The following is a 14,249-nucleotide window of genomic DNA, read 5'->3' as shown; positions in this document are numbered from 1 at the left end:
GTACAAATCATAATGTTGTTTTTTTTTACACTTACATGTTGCGGTTAATAGTATTCTATCTTTATTTGTCGTTATTTATATTTTCTGAATAAATGATGTGATAAGGAGTTCACACCCCAACAGGCTCCTTCAGCTTCGTTCCCACAGTGTTCGATTCAAGAACTCCTTCATTCCGCACTCCATCCAGCTGTATAATCACTCGCCATACAGCAAGAGATGATATCTGTCTATTACCTCACACCTTCTATGTTAGCTACTTGTCTTTGTTTTTAATGTCTATTTTCTGCTGGATTTACTCTCTATTTTATGCTGCAGCTGTCACATATACTGTAATATTGTACATGGTAATTGTTATTTTATATATGATATAGACATAATATAATATATCAGAACATATAATATACTGTACATATATTATGTAAATATTACGTATATATGTTATATTTTATATCGCTATATTTAATCTATTCATACCTGCATTGTCCTTTCCATCCTTATACTTTCCATCATTGTAACTGAGCTACTGTGTGGAACAATTTCCCTTGTGGATCATTAAAGTTTGTCTAAGTCTAAGTCTAATGTTCATCAGTCAACTCATTGGTGTTAATGTTCAATCTATCAAGATAAAAACATTATATCAAAATCAAATTACAGTATGTTATGTATGTAGTTCGATCATTTTCCTCGATTGATGTACTAACATCATGTGGTTTATTTTGTACACATGTACCATCATCTATAGCAGGGGTCACCAACGCGGTGCCCGCGGGCACCAGGTCGCCCGTAAGGACCAGATGAGTAGCCCGCTGGCCTGTTCTAAAAATAGCTCAAATAGCAGCACTTACCAGTGAACTGCTTCTATTTTTTAAACTTTATTTATTTACTAGCAAGCTGGTCTCGCTTTGCTCGAAATTTTTAATTCTAAGAGAGACAAAACTCAAATAGAATTTGAAAATCCAAAAAAATATTTTAAAGACTTGGTCTTCACTAACTGACAAAGAAACATAACAGATTTGGTGTCCAGTTCAAAGTGTGACATGATTTATTTAAACATTTGAGAGTTGATCTTTGTATTTTACATGAGTTATTATTTGTACAAACATGGTGCAAAGTAATTCATGATTTGTTAAAAAATGTTAGTGGCTAGCTAGTTAAAATTGGATATTTTGATTTCACAAGACTGTCTTAGAAGTGATCATTTGAAAATGTTCAATTTGAAAAATGTGCAAATATAAAAATAAAGTGTTGCATATTGATATTTATCTGTTTCTATACATATTTATTGTGAGAAAGTATTAAGATGATCAGTGTTTCCACAAAGATAAATATCATTAATTATTAATAATAACATAGAGTTAAAGGTAAATTGAGCAAATTGGCTATTTCTGGCAATTTATTTAAGTGTGTATCAAACTGGTAGCCCTTCGCATTAATCAGTACCCAAGAAGTAGCTCTTGGTTTCAAAAAGGTTGGTGACCCCTGATCTACAGAGATACAAAGAATTGCTATTGCAACATCCAGTAGGCACATATAGAACAGCTGTTTCTTTCATTCAAAATTTTCAGGTTAATTTGTATACTTAGCAAACTCATCCCGCGGGCCGGATAAAACCTGTTCGCGGGCCTGATCCTGCCCGCGGGCCGTACGTTTGACACCCCTGTTATAGATCTAAGAGCCTAACAGGACAGATGGGTTTTTTTTACAAATACTTTAATTAAAAAATATTGGTTGTATTATTAAACGACAGCCAATAATTAAGACTTATCGGTATTATGGTACAATAATGTATTTAAGGCATTTAGCAAAGAATAGTGGTATTCAAATAAGAATATATGTTTTACATTCCAGATGTAGCAGGGCTTGGAACATGTCACGGTTGTATTGGTCTTACCCGGAACCCGGAAACGGCCGGTGAAGTGCAGGTAAAAAGTATTTAATGACAAAATATAGATCAGCAGAGAAGTGCAAAAAAAGGTAAAATAGACAGAGCAAGCATTATGGAAAGCTACGCTGCGTGGAGGTTCAAAGCAAACACAGCAAAACAATGATCTATATAAAGAATCCCAATTGGAAACCAGGAACAGGTGTGTGCCGATTGCCAATCAGGGACAGGTGAGGAAGCCGGCATTCAGAATGGAGAGCAGGTGACAAAAGGAGACAAACAGGAAGTAGAACTGAGAATAAGACCAATGGAAAGGAAATCATACAAAACACATGGAACATACAGTAAGTACAAGTCCAAACCTGTCATGACTCTAATTTTGATATTTGAACAGTGAGCTGTGGTTGCAAAACCATTTAGGAATTTTTTAAACATCCGCTGTCAAGATTTTTGTATGAGATTTGCTGTAAAGGCAAAAACCCTTCAATTATTTCATATTAATTTAACATCCTGTTGTTCTTAACAGATTTCTACATGGTCTAAGGTAGTGTTTTTCAACCTTTGTGTGCCGTGGGAAGTTATGCAATTTCACCTCAATGGTCTAAAAAAATATTTTTCGCAAACCGATAATCACAATCTGCAAATAATGTACCATTGTTGAGTGTATGTGCTGTCTAGAGATCGGCAGAGTAACCATGTAATACTAATACTAATACCAGTAGGTGGCAGCAAGTAGCTAATTGTTTTATCGGCGTACATTAAGACAAGAGAATTAGTGATGCACGGACTGTTATGGTTTAAATTCATATGAACAATTGTGTCAGTTATTTGGTTAGAAGGACTTTACATTGGCAATATAGGCTACTGAGTTTCATTCGTAACATTTTCTGCTGGCGGTGTCCTTCATGATTTTTTCAATGAAAAAATAAACTTTGGCTCAAAAAAAGGTTTAAAAACACTAGCATACAAATTACTTCATTTTCAATAACGTGCAAAGAAACTGGGCTGAGTAAAACAATCCCAAAGTAAAGGTTAGTGGTCAACTATATTTACACTTTAACACACTTTAAAAATTAGAACGGCAACCATGTCAGTCTTTAAAATTCCCTCTTGTCCTATTTGCAGTATATCGCAGTATATAATGACACTGAATCAATTTATTCATATTCCAGGACAAGAATTCCCTGGCGATACTCAAAGGAGGACATTTCTGAAATGGGTTAATGAGAATCAAAGATCGATGTATAAATTCCCCAACATCGCTTTGGTTTGCTTTATCTTTCATCAGGCCACCATCTTTTATTTTGTTGCCCTGGGCTAGAACTGGCATATAATGACTTTTTACAGCTTTCCCTCCAACCATCCACAAAGAGTCCCTGCAAGTTCACATCAGCACTTTTTGCAAAACCATTTTCCGGAGGCATAATGCTAAGTAGATGCCTGACTTATGGTCATGTCAATGCAGAATATCAATACAGCTCATGGGGTGATAATGGTAATACACATGTTTTTTCAAGTAGCGAGAGATCATAAATGTTTAAGCACGGCGTGTTATTTCCTATCTCAATTTTAACAGCTTTGCTGCCACGTGCAACTATTCACAATGTATTAATCTATTCTGTCTAAATTAATGTATACACTGGTAGTGCTTATTTAGCTGAGGCGATAATAGCATTCACGTGCTCGCTGATCATTTATTATTTACTACTATTAGAGATCTAATGATATGAAAATTACATATCGCGGTAATTGTGACCAAAATTATGGCGGTTCAAATAACATACTGTAATCTATTAACCACTTTTTAATAATATTAAATATTATTCTTAAGAACCACATGAATGAATGTCGTGTTGTGTTTGAAAATGTTTATTTTCTTCTATTCAATGTGCACAATTGAATATCTTAAATGCTCAGACAACAATGTTTATATACAAACTTAGATGTTTGTAATGGGTAAAAACATGAATGTGTCTTGTGCTGTATTCATGTTAACATTTAAGCTACCTAGCGATTAGCGCGCTAGATCGCCTCTGCAAAAAAAGGAGCAGTATCACCGCTCTGTTAGTTTATCGGCGTGCTGTTATTAATCACAGTTTTAACCGTCGGTAGATTTACCGCGGTTTATCATTACCGGTAATCAATACATACCTAATTACTATAAAGACATGCTGTAGTCATCCCTTGCCACATAACGCTTCAAAGTTTGCGAGTTCACTCTATTGCCTATTTTTTTAAGTATATCTACCTATTTTTATCCTAAATTTCAAAAAATTAAACATAAAAATATCTAAATTAACAATAAATATCAACACTGCATTGGACACTAGTAAAGACCAAACCAATCGTTCAGTATCATGGCCACTGATTGGCTCAGCATTGGAACAGAAGAGTGTAAAGATGATTAAAGGGTGTCAAGAGGACTCTTATAATGTTGAAAACCATATTTGTTATGGTTATAGAATATTTTGAACATGCGAACACTTACAATATGGTACATCTCATATTTCCAATTTCTCATTACAACATGTCTGAAAAGCATTCTACCCCTTTTCCGTTTCAAACCAATGCCGACACATTTGTTTGTTCATTTCCTGCAACAAATTAGATAAATGACTTACATTTTTATATAGCGCTTTTTCTCAAGTGACTCAAAGCGCTTTACATTGTGAAACCCAATATCTAAGTTATATTTAAACCGGTGTGGGTGGCACTGGGAGCAGGTGGGTAAAGTGTATTGCCCATGGACACAAGGGCAGTGACTAGGATGGCGGAAGCGGGGATCGAACCTGCAACCCTCAAGTTGCTGGCACGGCCGCTCTACCAACCGAGCTATACCGCCCCAATAATCAATAATGTTCACATGAATAAATAGTTGTTTATAAGTCGTAATTCACGCTATTAGATGAATACGATTGTCTCATTTTCAATAAGGTTCAAGATGTATATCTTGTGTATTTAGAAGGTACGTAAACAGTTTTTTATGCTCTAGCTACAGTATGAAAATATTTTATTTATGTTAAAAATATTCCTACTTTGCAGAAATGAATTTACTATGGCCAGGCCCGGAACCAATTAACAGCGATAAATGTCGGTCCTGCTAGACACCGACATTTATTTAATAATACCACCTTAACATTTGACAACCAAACAATTACGCAAGGCGACTCGGTAAAGAATCTGGGTATTATCTTCGACCCAACTCTCTCGTTTGAGTCACACATTAAGAGTGTTACTAAAACGGCCTTCTTTCATCTCCGTAATATCGCTAAAATTTGTTCTATTTTATCCACTAGCGACGCTGAGATCATTATTCATGCGTTCGTTACGTCTAGTCTCGATTACTGTAACGTATTATTTTCGGGTCTCCCTATGTCTAGCATTAAAAGATTACAGTTGGTACAAAATGCGGCTGCTAGACTTTTGACAATAACAAGAACATTTTATCATATTACGCCTATACTGGCTCACCTGCACTGGCTTCCTGTGCACTTAAGATGTGACTTTAAGGTTTTACTACTTACGTATAAAATACTACACGGTCTAGCTCCAGCTTATCTTGCTGATTGTATTGTACCATATGTCCCGGCAAGAAATCTGCGTTCAAAGAACTCTGGCTTATTAGTGATTCCCAGAGCCCAAAAAAAGTCTGCGGGCTATAGAGCGTTTTCTATTCGGGCTCCAGTAATATGGAATGCCCTCCCGGTAACAGTTAGAGATGCTACCTCAGTAGAAGCATTTAAGTCCCATCTTAAAACTCATTTGTATTCTCTAGCCTTTAAATAGCCCCCCTTTTTTTAGACCAGTTGATCTGCCGTTTCTTTTCTTTTCTCCTCTGCTCCCCCCTATCCCTTGTGGAGGGGGAGACACACAGGTCCGGTGGCCATGGATGAAGTGCTGGCTGTCCAGAGTCGGGACCCGGGGTGGACCGCTCGCCTGTGCATCGGTTGGGAACATCTCTGCGCTGCTGACCCGTCTCCGCTCGGGATGGTTTCCTGCTGACCCCACTATGGACTGGACTCTTACTATTATGTTGGATCCACTATGGACTGGACTCTCACAATATTATGTCAGACCCACTCGACATCCATTGCATTCGGTCTCCCATAGAGGGGGGGTTTACCCACATATGCGGTCCTCTCCAAGGTTTCTCATAGTCATTCACATCGACGTCCCACTGGGGTGAGTTTTTCCTTGCCCTTATGTGGGCTCTGTACCGAGGATGTCATTGTGGCTTGTGCTGCCCTTTGAGACACTTGTGATTTACGGCTATATAAATAAACATTGATTGATTGATTGATTGATTGATGGGTTTACTGTAAATCCATATAGGATATGTATGAGATCCTATTTTAAAATGAACCAAAACTTTGCATAATATGGTGTAAGAATGTATTGTTTTCATTATTGTTGTTTTCTCCCCTGTAGAAATACATACAGTATAAATGACAGCAGTCTGTTCTAATAAGAATTTAATAGGATTTTATGAAAAATAATATGCAAATAACTGCACCACTCAAAATTGCTTTTATGTATTGTTTCTGTAAATGAATGTTAAAACAATTAATTATGGCAAAAAAAAGTAAAGAATTGTGTAAAGAGGCAGCCATCTAGTTTGCAATGTAATATAGTGCTCAATACAGTTTTTTGAAATGACCAACGCTGTCATTTATATGCCATTTAACCAGTGGTGTGCCGTCATGGACCAGCAAGGCCTTCTCTGCTGGCCTAACATAACCAGAAATCATGATCATAATTAAAGATAAAAGTAATTTTACATTTACTTTCCCTAAATATCTAAAAGTATTCATATTCTCTTCATGTCATATTATGCTCCTTACAGCGCTGTTGTTTTTAGGTTATAGAGTTTTTATCCAGTCAGAATTAAGCTATCTTTTGTTGCCATTCTGTATGAAATCTGCCCAAAGCCTTCAGAATCAACAATGCGGGCGTCTGTGCACTGTAAGTGAACGGACACATACAGTTGATGGATAATTGCAATAGCCAATCAGATCACGAGTTGTCAGTAAGGCCTTCTAGCGCCAATGGCGTAAGGCAGATAAATATTGTGATGTTTGAGCTAGGTAACATAAGAACTCCATTACCCAACATGCCACAGTAGTGAAGCGCATGCGCAGTAGCCCCGTTTAGGTTGTTGAATGTGGCCATGCCGTGCCAACTGGATGTGATTGAGGAGTAAACTTTAAGAACTCAGCTAAGAAGCCTCGTCTGCATCTTTTATGATTAGACAACACATATACTGTATTTGCAAGGCCATTTTCAAGAAGGATATTTAAAAAGAAACCACATCTTGTGAGACGATGTCGGCCAACCCCGGAAGCTAGCTCAGCTGTCCCGGCGATGAAATGGGGAACTGACCGCCACACAACAAGCGGCACCACTGGCTCACACGGCATCGAATGGGTTCTACAAATTCTGAGTTCAAATATTCTATTTCTTTATTTTTTCACGTTTAATATGTTATTTGCAATTTTTATTTTGACAGTACCACATAAGATATGTTTCAATTGCTGATGCGGGTTTATTGATTTTTAAATGCACCAGAAAATTACCCTTTTTGTACACTGTTGATGAGATTCAATGCTAAGTAAATGTGTTTTTGTATAGTATTTCTCTGGCAATGGTCATGTGGTGACATAAACTATGGTATTTTGAGAGGTAATCATTGAAGTCGGACATCACTGAAGGCCTAGGTGGGAAACGCACGGCCCGCCACTGCATTTAATGGATATTATTTCCCAGCAATAAATAATTTTCAGACAGTCTCTTTAGAGGTCTAATTAATAACTATGACGACTAACTATTGATAGTACTCTGAGTCATAGGTCAGGGATGACCATGTCATGAGAAATTCACAAATTGTTAAAAAAAAGAAATATATTATTTTGGTACCTATTGTGTTTCTGTTCTGGATGGAAGTTGGTTAAAACAAAACAAAACCGTAAGTAAAAACAGGTCAACAGCCTAAAATAAGGAAAAGGAATTCTAAATATAGCTCTGCACTGATGTTTCTGAAGTATTACATAAGAGCAAAAACTGACAAATTTCCGCAACCGACTGTGTTTGTGAGGATGGTTGTTTTAAACAGTATGCTTTAACATGCTTTGGATGAAAAGCCAATTAATATTTTATTTACAGTAGGTGTTGGAAATAGGATTTATTGAATAAATCATCTTCTCTGTGCTAAATATTACATCACCAAGTTTCTCAGATTGGTTCATGAGGATTTATAACATACAGTACAGCTGATAAGTTAAAATACAATAAAAAACAACTAAAAAGGGCAACTATTCACTCACTTTGTGGCACAACTCCAGTCATCCCCATATGCATGGAGCACAGTGAACATGGACTAAGGTGCACTGCACCACGCAGTCTTTCACTGCAGGAGGAAAACATCACTCAGCATTTCTTAATTATTTACAACTTCAACCCCCAGAGCTGTTCACCCTGCGTACGCCCCCTCTCTAAAAGGCATTTTTGTATACTTTCTGACTCTCACATCTTCATCAAACATCCACAGCGGGTGCGGAGCGAGAACAATCCTCGGCGTGGGAAGCAGTAAAGATACTGGTCTTTTAGATGTGTTGCACCAACAAAATATGTTGAGCTCAGACAGTAGTGTTGGCGGGCACCATCTGTGAAAACCATCTGTGACGACGCCACATGGCCGAAATGGACAAGTGTTCTACTGGCGCAACCAAATTGCCTGCGCGGGCATGGCTCCAAGTCCCCGCATTGCTGGAGGACAAACAGGAAAGACCATCCAGTGCCCAACAAGCTGACCTGCTGCTTTACTGCTGTGCCTTTTGCCCTGTCCAAGACACATGCAGAGGCTTACACTCAGGCTTAGTTTCATTCTTAAATCAACAACATATACGAAATTAGAATGGCACTAGAGCAAAAATCCCCTGCCAAGGCCATTCATAGCGTATCCAGGGTCAACAGTAAGCTGGAGCCTATCCTAGCTGCGAAAGGCAGGGTACAGTCAGTCACTGGACAAAAACAAACAACCATTCACACTCACATTCACGCCTGTGGAGTCTTCATTCAACCAAACATGAATGGGTGTGGACTATGGGAGTAAACCAGGGCTATTCAACTGGTGGCCTAGGGGCCAAATCTGGCCCAGAAATAACCCCGAGTTCAGTTCAAAACTTGGGAGGCAAACATTTTTGCTCGTGTTTTATAAAGGAATTTGTACCACTGTAAACATTTTGGCAGATTCTGGCATTTACATTTTACCTTGCGAGCAAATATAGAACTTGTGCTTTACATAACTGAGGCGTTCCTCTTGGCACCCCTTTAAGTCCTCTACTTTTTTTGTAATGTGATTTATGTACAGTAACTAAGGTGTTGCTGTTGCTTGTTTACTTCAGATGCAGTCAGTTGTAACTTCTTTAGTAATACTAGGAGTGTTCCTCAATGTTTAATTTTAGGTCCTATCTTTTTCATCATTTGGGCTAGTCAACTGGTGGCCCATGAGTACAGTTAAAAACTTGTAAGAGACACACATTTTAGCTGAAGGGAAATGTGGCTCCCAAAACAATTTAGTTGAATATCCCTGGAGTAAAAATTTGCAAGGACAGAAAGAACATGCAAAGCCTCGCAATAAGGCCCAAGTCCAAATTTTGTATCAGCACCAATTAGGAAACCTTGATAAAGACACACCTGGCTTTACAATGAGCTTCTTCAAATTCCTTTTCGAACACTTTGAATCGGGCAACATTAAAACATGTGATGTTCGTCAGTGTAACTTATTGAGCATTGATTGAAACAATACCATATTTTTTGGGCTATAAAGCTCACCGGTTTTTAAGCCGCACTCACCAAATTTTACAAGAAACAAATATTTTTTACACGGACTATAAGCCGAAGATGCATTCCGATTTTGTAAGATTTTGTAAATGTGTATTTTCTTACCTAAATTGTTTCCAAACAGTGTCCGTAACACGGCGGTAAAACGGCTGATTAAACAAAACAGAAGCCATTGTGTCATAGATATTATATATATATATATATATATATATATATATATATATATGCGCACCGAAAATTTGGTCGCCAAAAAAAGACTTTGATCACTGAAACAGCACTGCCAAAACAGGACGTTGTGATAACGTAAGCAAAACGCACGGGATTGTCTGAAGCGGACACAGCATGTCTGCTATGTGGACGTACTTTAGTAAAGGGGTTCTCAACATTTTTGACCACGGGGCCGAACTTTTTCACTACAGAGGGCCCTGAGGCCCACTCAAATATTAACACTGAATTAGCAATGTTACGCTTGATTTTAATTGTATTTAAAAAATATATCTAACCTACTTACAGTTTAACAGGATAAACTTTGTCAAATTATATAAATCAATGAACCATTAAACCAAAAGAAGGGACTCGATGAAAAATGTATTTAAATACAATCCCGTAGTGCTAAAATAAATTCTAACTAAATTAATCATAATGATATTAATGTTGTTGTTGTTGTTTAAACTGCCAACATATAAGAGCAAATAAAAATACAGCTTCAAGAATTTAGTCATATTTTTTGCACTTTAACTCCAGACTTCTTCTGTTTAATACTGTCACAAGTGGTGGAAAAGTGTATTACAACAGAGTACCGCTGCAGCCTATACGAACCACAGCTGAGAAACAGATATTTTTTGCGGCCCTCTAGGGTGAGCTCGCGGCCCAACATTGGGCCCCTATAGTTAAAAACCACTGTTCTAATATATCTGAGATATACCCACGGACAGTGCTCTACAAAATGTGCAATGTGCAAATATTAAAGAGCAGCATTGCGAAGCAAGTGTGACGTCTTTGAAGCTTGCTGCAGCTCTCACTCTTTGTCGTGGACATGGAGCAACAGAAGTAAAGAGTCTCTAAACGCGAGTACAGTCTCCAGTAACACCAGAAAAATATGCTAGATTTGTTGCTAGGTGTTTTTAATAAAGAAAAACTCACTGAAAGGATTGGAGAAGTCTTTTGAAACTTGAAAAAAAATACATTGTAGCACCAACAACTGAAAAATAGAGCAAAATAATATAAAGAAAAAGTACATATTTTTTTAATTTGTTTAGTCTTTTTAAAGAAAATATATCATACAACATCGCATAATATGCCAATTATATAATGATGTAGTATTGACCATGCCCCGAGCCACACACTCACCACCACAGGTATATTGGCAATCTAAGCTTAACTCTGAACACTGTAAATTTTCAAAAGATTATTTCTGATACCTTTGGAGTGGGCGGGGCATGGAGGGTTTGATTTGCAATCTGGGAAAACCTCCCCACGCAAACTGCCTCAAAAAATGGGTTATAATGTGTGATTGTGGACTAGGGTTGTCCTGATACCAATATTTTGAGACCGGCACCGGTACCAAAATGTATTTTGATACTTTTAAAAATTAAAAGGAACCACAAAAAAGTCAACTTTGGCATCCAATTCAGACCCGAAAATGGCGAGAAAGACACGAAAAGACGCTTTGTTCAACCCCTTGTTTTCTTTGCGAGTATTATGAGTTACTCTTCATCTACACGGGAATATATCAACATCCTATCTGTTGGCATCCCAGTGAGAGCAGACATTGTACAGTAAGTGATTTTTTTATTTTTTATTTTTTTATGTGTGTTGTCTCTAATGAGGTCTGCAGTGACTAATAATCAGTGATGTTATTGAAGGAAAAAGTGAATGTTGTGATGCGTTTGGGAAATTAATGCGCTGCCGTATGCTTAAAATGAGCAAAATATGTAAATATTACATATTATGAATGTGCCTGTTACTATATTACATACAGTATATACTTACAGCGTGTAAAACCTTGATGGTGTGTTTGGATGTTTTAAGCCCTTTATACGCAGAATAGAGAGACTCCCATAGGCTCTATTGTAAGTTTTGACCACATTTATTTTACTAGTTAGAATGCATAGAAAAGAAAAACATTTGTGTACCTGTCTCACATAAAGATTGTGAATAATAGGCACAATCCCCCCCCCCCCCCCCCCCCCAAAAAAAGTGCAGTTCCCGTTTAAATGCAGATTAGAATCGTCATAGGTCCCCTTTGCATGAATGTGATGAAAAATGCTTCTTCTTGGGTTACTGATGATCTTGTGATTGACACAAATCCATGCAGGCTGTCTATATGTGCCATTTGATTGACTGACCACCCGTCAAGGGTGTAGTCCACTTTTACCTGAAGCCAGCTGGGATAGGCCGCAAGCGGCAGACATAGGACATTGTGGAGGGGGGCGTGGCCTGCGGGCCTGCAGCGAAGCGGGGTGTGCCAGGACCGGCCTCGAAATCAGCAACAGGTGAATAGATGGCCCACCTGGGCCTTGTTATCTAATCACCTGTCGCTCTGTTATAAGCAGCAGCCAGGAGGAGAGACGGGGTTGGAGCTGGAGGGGAGCTGGCATGAGAGCGAGAGCGAGAGAGAAAGAAAATAAAACACAATAGCTGAAAAGCAACCTGGGACATGTCGTCAAAATAAAACACTATTGTAACCCTGAAACGGACTCTCATGTCGGTGCTTGGTGGTCTGAAGAACCCCCAGGAGGGAAACCTCCACAGACATATTGTACTATTTTACAATCAGCACAAAAACTTAAAGGTTTCTACTAGGGTTGTACGGTATACCGGTATTAGTATAGTACCGCGATACTAATGAATCATATTCAGTACTATATCGCCGCTAAAATGTACCGGTCCCCCACCTGTCGTCACGTCGTGTCATGCAGACAAGGATGTTGGCTAACTAGCTAGCGGCTGATATCTATCCGCAGTCAGCAGTGTTGTAACTACGTCTAAATCACTAATCCTTGTCTCCATGGCGACTAGGAGAGTACATTTATTACAAGTATCATCCCTGTAGAATGAGTGATAGCTATACATGCTTTACTACACACCTTAGCACCTCGGATTCATAACATTGAATGCGTAACAACTGGTCTGTAGCTACCAGAGTCAAGGCAAGATTTAATTACGTCCGATCAAAAGTTACTAAGATGATCATCTTGACTTTAAACACACTACACACATGTGAATGATGGCCATACTTAGTCAACAACCATACATGTCACGCTAAGGGTGGCTGTATGAACAACGCCAACACTGTCATAAACATGTGCCATATAGTGAAACCACACTAAACAACAATGACAAACACATTTTGGGAGACCATTTGCACCGCAACACAACATAAACACTACAAAACAAATTCCCAGAATTCCCTGCACCAACTCTTCCGGGACGCTACAATATAAACAAACACCATTGGTGGATCTACACCTAACATCCACTGTAATGATACCAAGTACAATCGCATACCTCGTTGATACTACTATGATTACATTGATATTTTTTAGCACCACAAAATCTTTCGTTTTTTTTTTTTATTTATGGGGGTTGGGGGGGGTCTGTATTTACTAACAAGACATCAAGTCGAGTATCTTAACATGGAGATATTCTCACTACTTTTCTTTTGTCAAGCACAAAGAAAATAACATTTTAGTTAAATGTAAGTTGTGTCTTGGATCAAAGATCCTTCTACTGCCCAAAACAGCAATTTAAATCTGCTGAAACGGCTACAAAAGCAACATGCTTTGACGAAGCTAATAAAGAGAGACACAGACTCCGATGCCACTTCACCTCCACCATCACCTAAGGATTTTAACGGAGGGCCTGCTAGCCAGGAAAACATTGATAGAGCCATTGCAGCATATGTGGTAGAAGACATGCAGGTTATTTCTACAGTGGAGTCACCCGCTTTTCGGGCAGCTAATTAGCATGATACGTCAAAACAGCAAATGGCACGGAAACATTTTCCAAGTACCTGGACGGTGAGGACATAAACATGGAAAGCGAGCTAAAGAAAACACTCCAAACTCTGCCTCTGCTCATCATTCAGCACTGAAGGTACACACTCTGTGAATTCTCTTATATACTGTTGTTCTTTCATTCTAGACTTCTAGAGTGTTTGATTATCACATCACTCTAAATGTATAGACTATAAAGTTCACAAACATAAAGAGGTATCCTTGTGGGCCAGGCCAATCTTTCCTTATCTCTAAACTTAAAAGTGGGGAAATGTGTAGTGTTCTGGGCTTCAGTACAGTGTTGATCTCCTGAAGACATGATTTTATTTCAGAATTCATTGAGAGAGACAAATGCCTGGTTTTGTGCATGTCATGTGTGCCTTCCTTGGGTGAAGCCAGGTTTACAGCTATGTTGTGACATGTAGTGACATGTTTTTATTATGCTGTTTGTTACTTATGTATGTTATGTTGCAGCTATTTAAAATAGTTTTGTCAATTTGTTCTGGCCTGAAATAAATTGGCCCTTTGAA

General features: G+C 38.2%; 1 protein-coding gene across 4 annotated transcripts in view; it reads right to left on the bottom strand.

The window, feature by feature from the left end:
- Positions 1 to 14,249, bottom strand: part of LOC133623168 (rabphilin-3A-like) — a 55,841-nt gene that overhangs the window by 34,131 nt on the left and 7,461 nt on the right. The window contains exon 1 of one of the 4 annotated variants that reach the window (XM_061986218.1): positions 1,892 to 2,004. The exons of 2 other annotated variants lie outside the window; for them this stretch is intronic. The gene's annotated coding sequence lies outside the window, so the exon portion shown is untranslated. Of the gene's footprint in view, positions 1 to 1,891; positions 2,005 to 14,249 lie in introns of those variants that run through there. One more of the 4 variants, XM_061986215.2, reaches the window with a different exon arrangement.

The sequence above is a fragment of the Nerophis lumbriciformis genome, linkage group LG12 (assembly GCF_033978685.3).
Source record: "Nerophis lumbriciformis linkage group LG12, RoL_Nlum_v2.1, whole genome shotgun sequence".
Taxonomy (NCBI): Eukaryota; Metazoa; Chordata; class Actinopteri; order Syngnathiformes; family Syngnathidae; genus Nerophis; species Nerophis lumbriciformis.
Note: the sequence above shows the minus strand (reverse complement) of the source record. Positions and strands in the feature narration are given on the sequence as shown.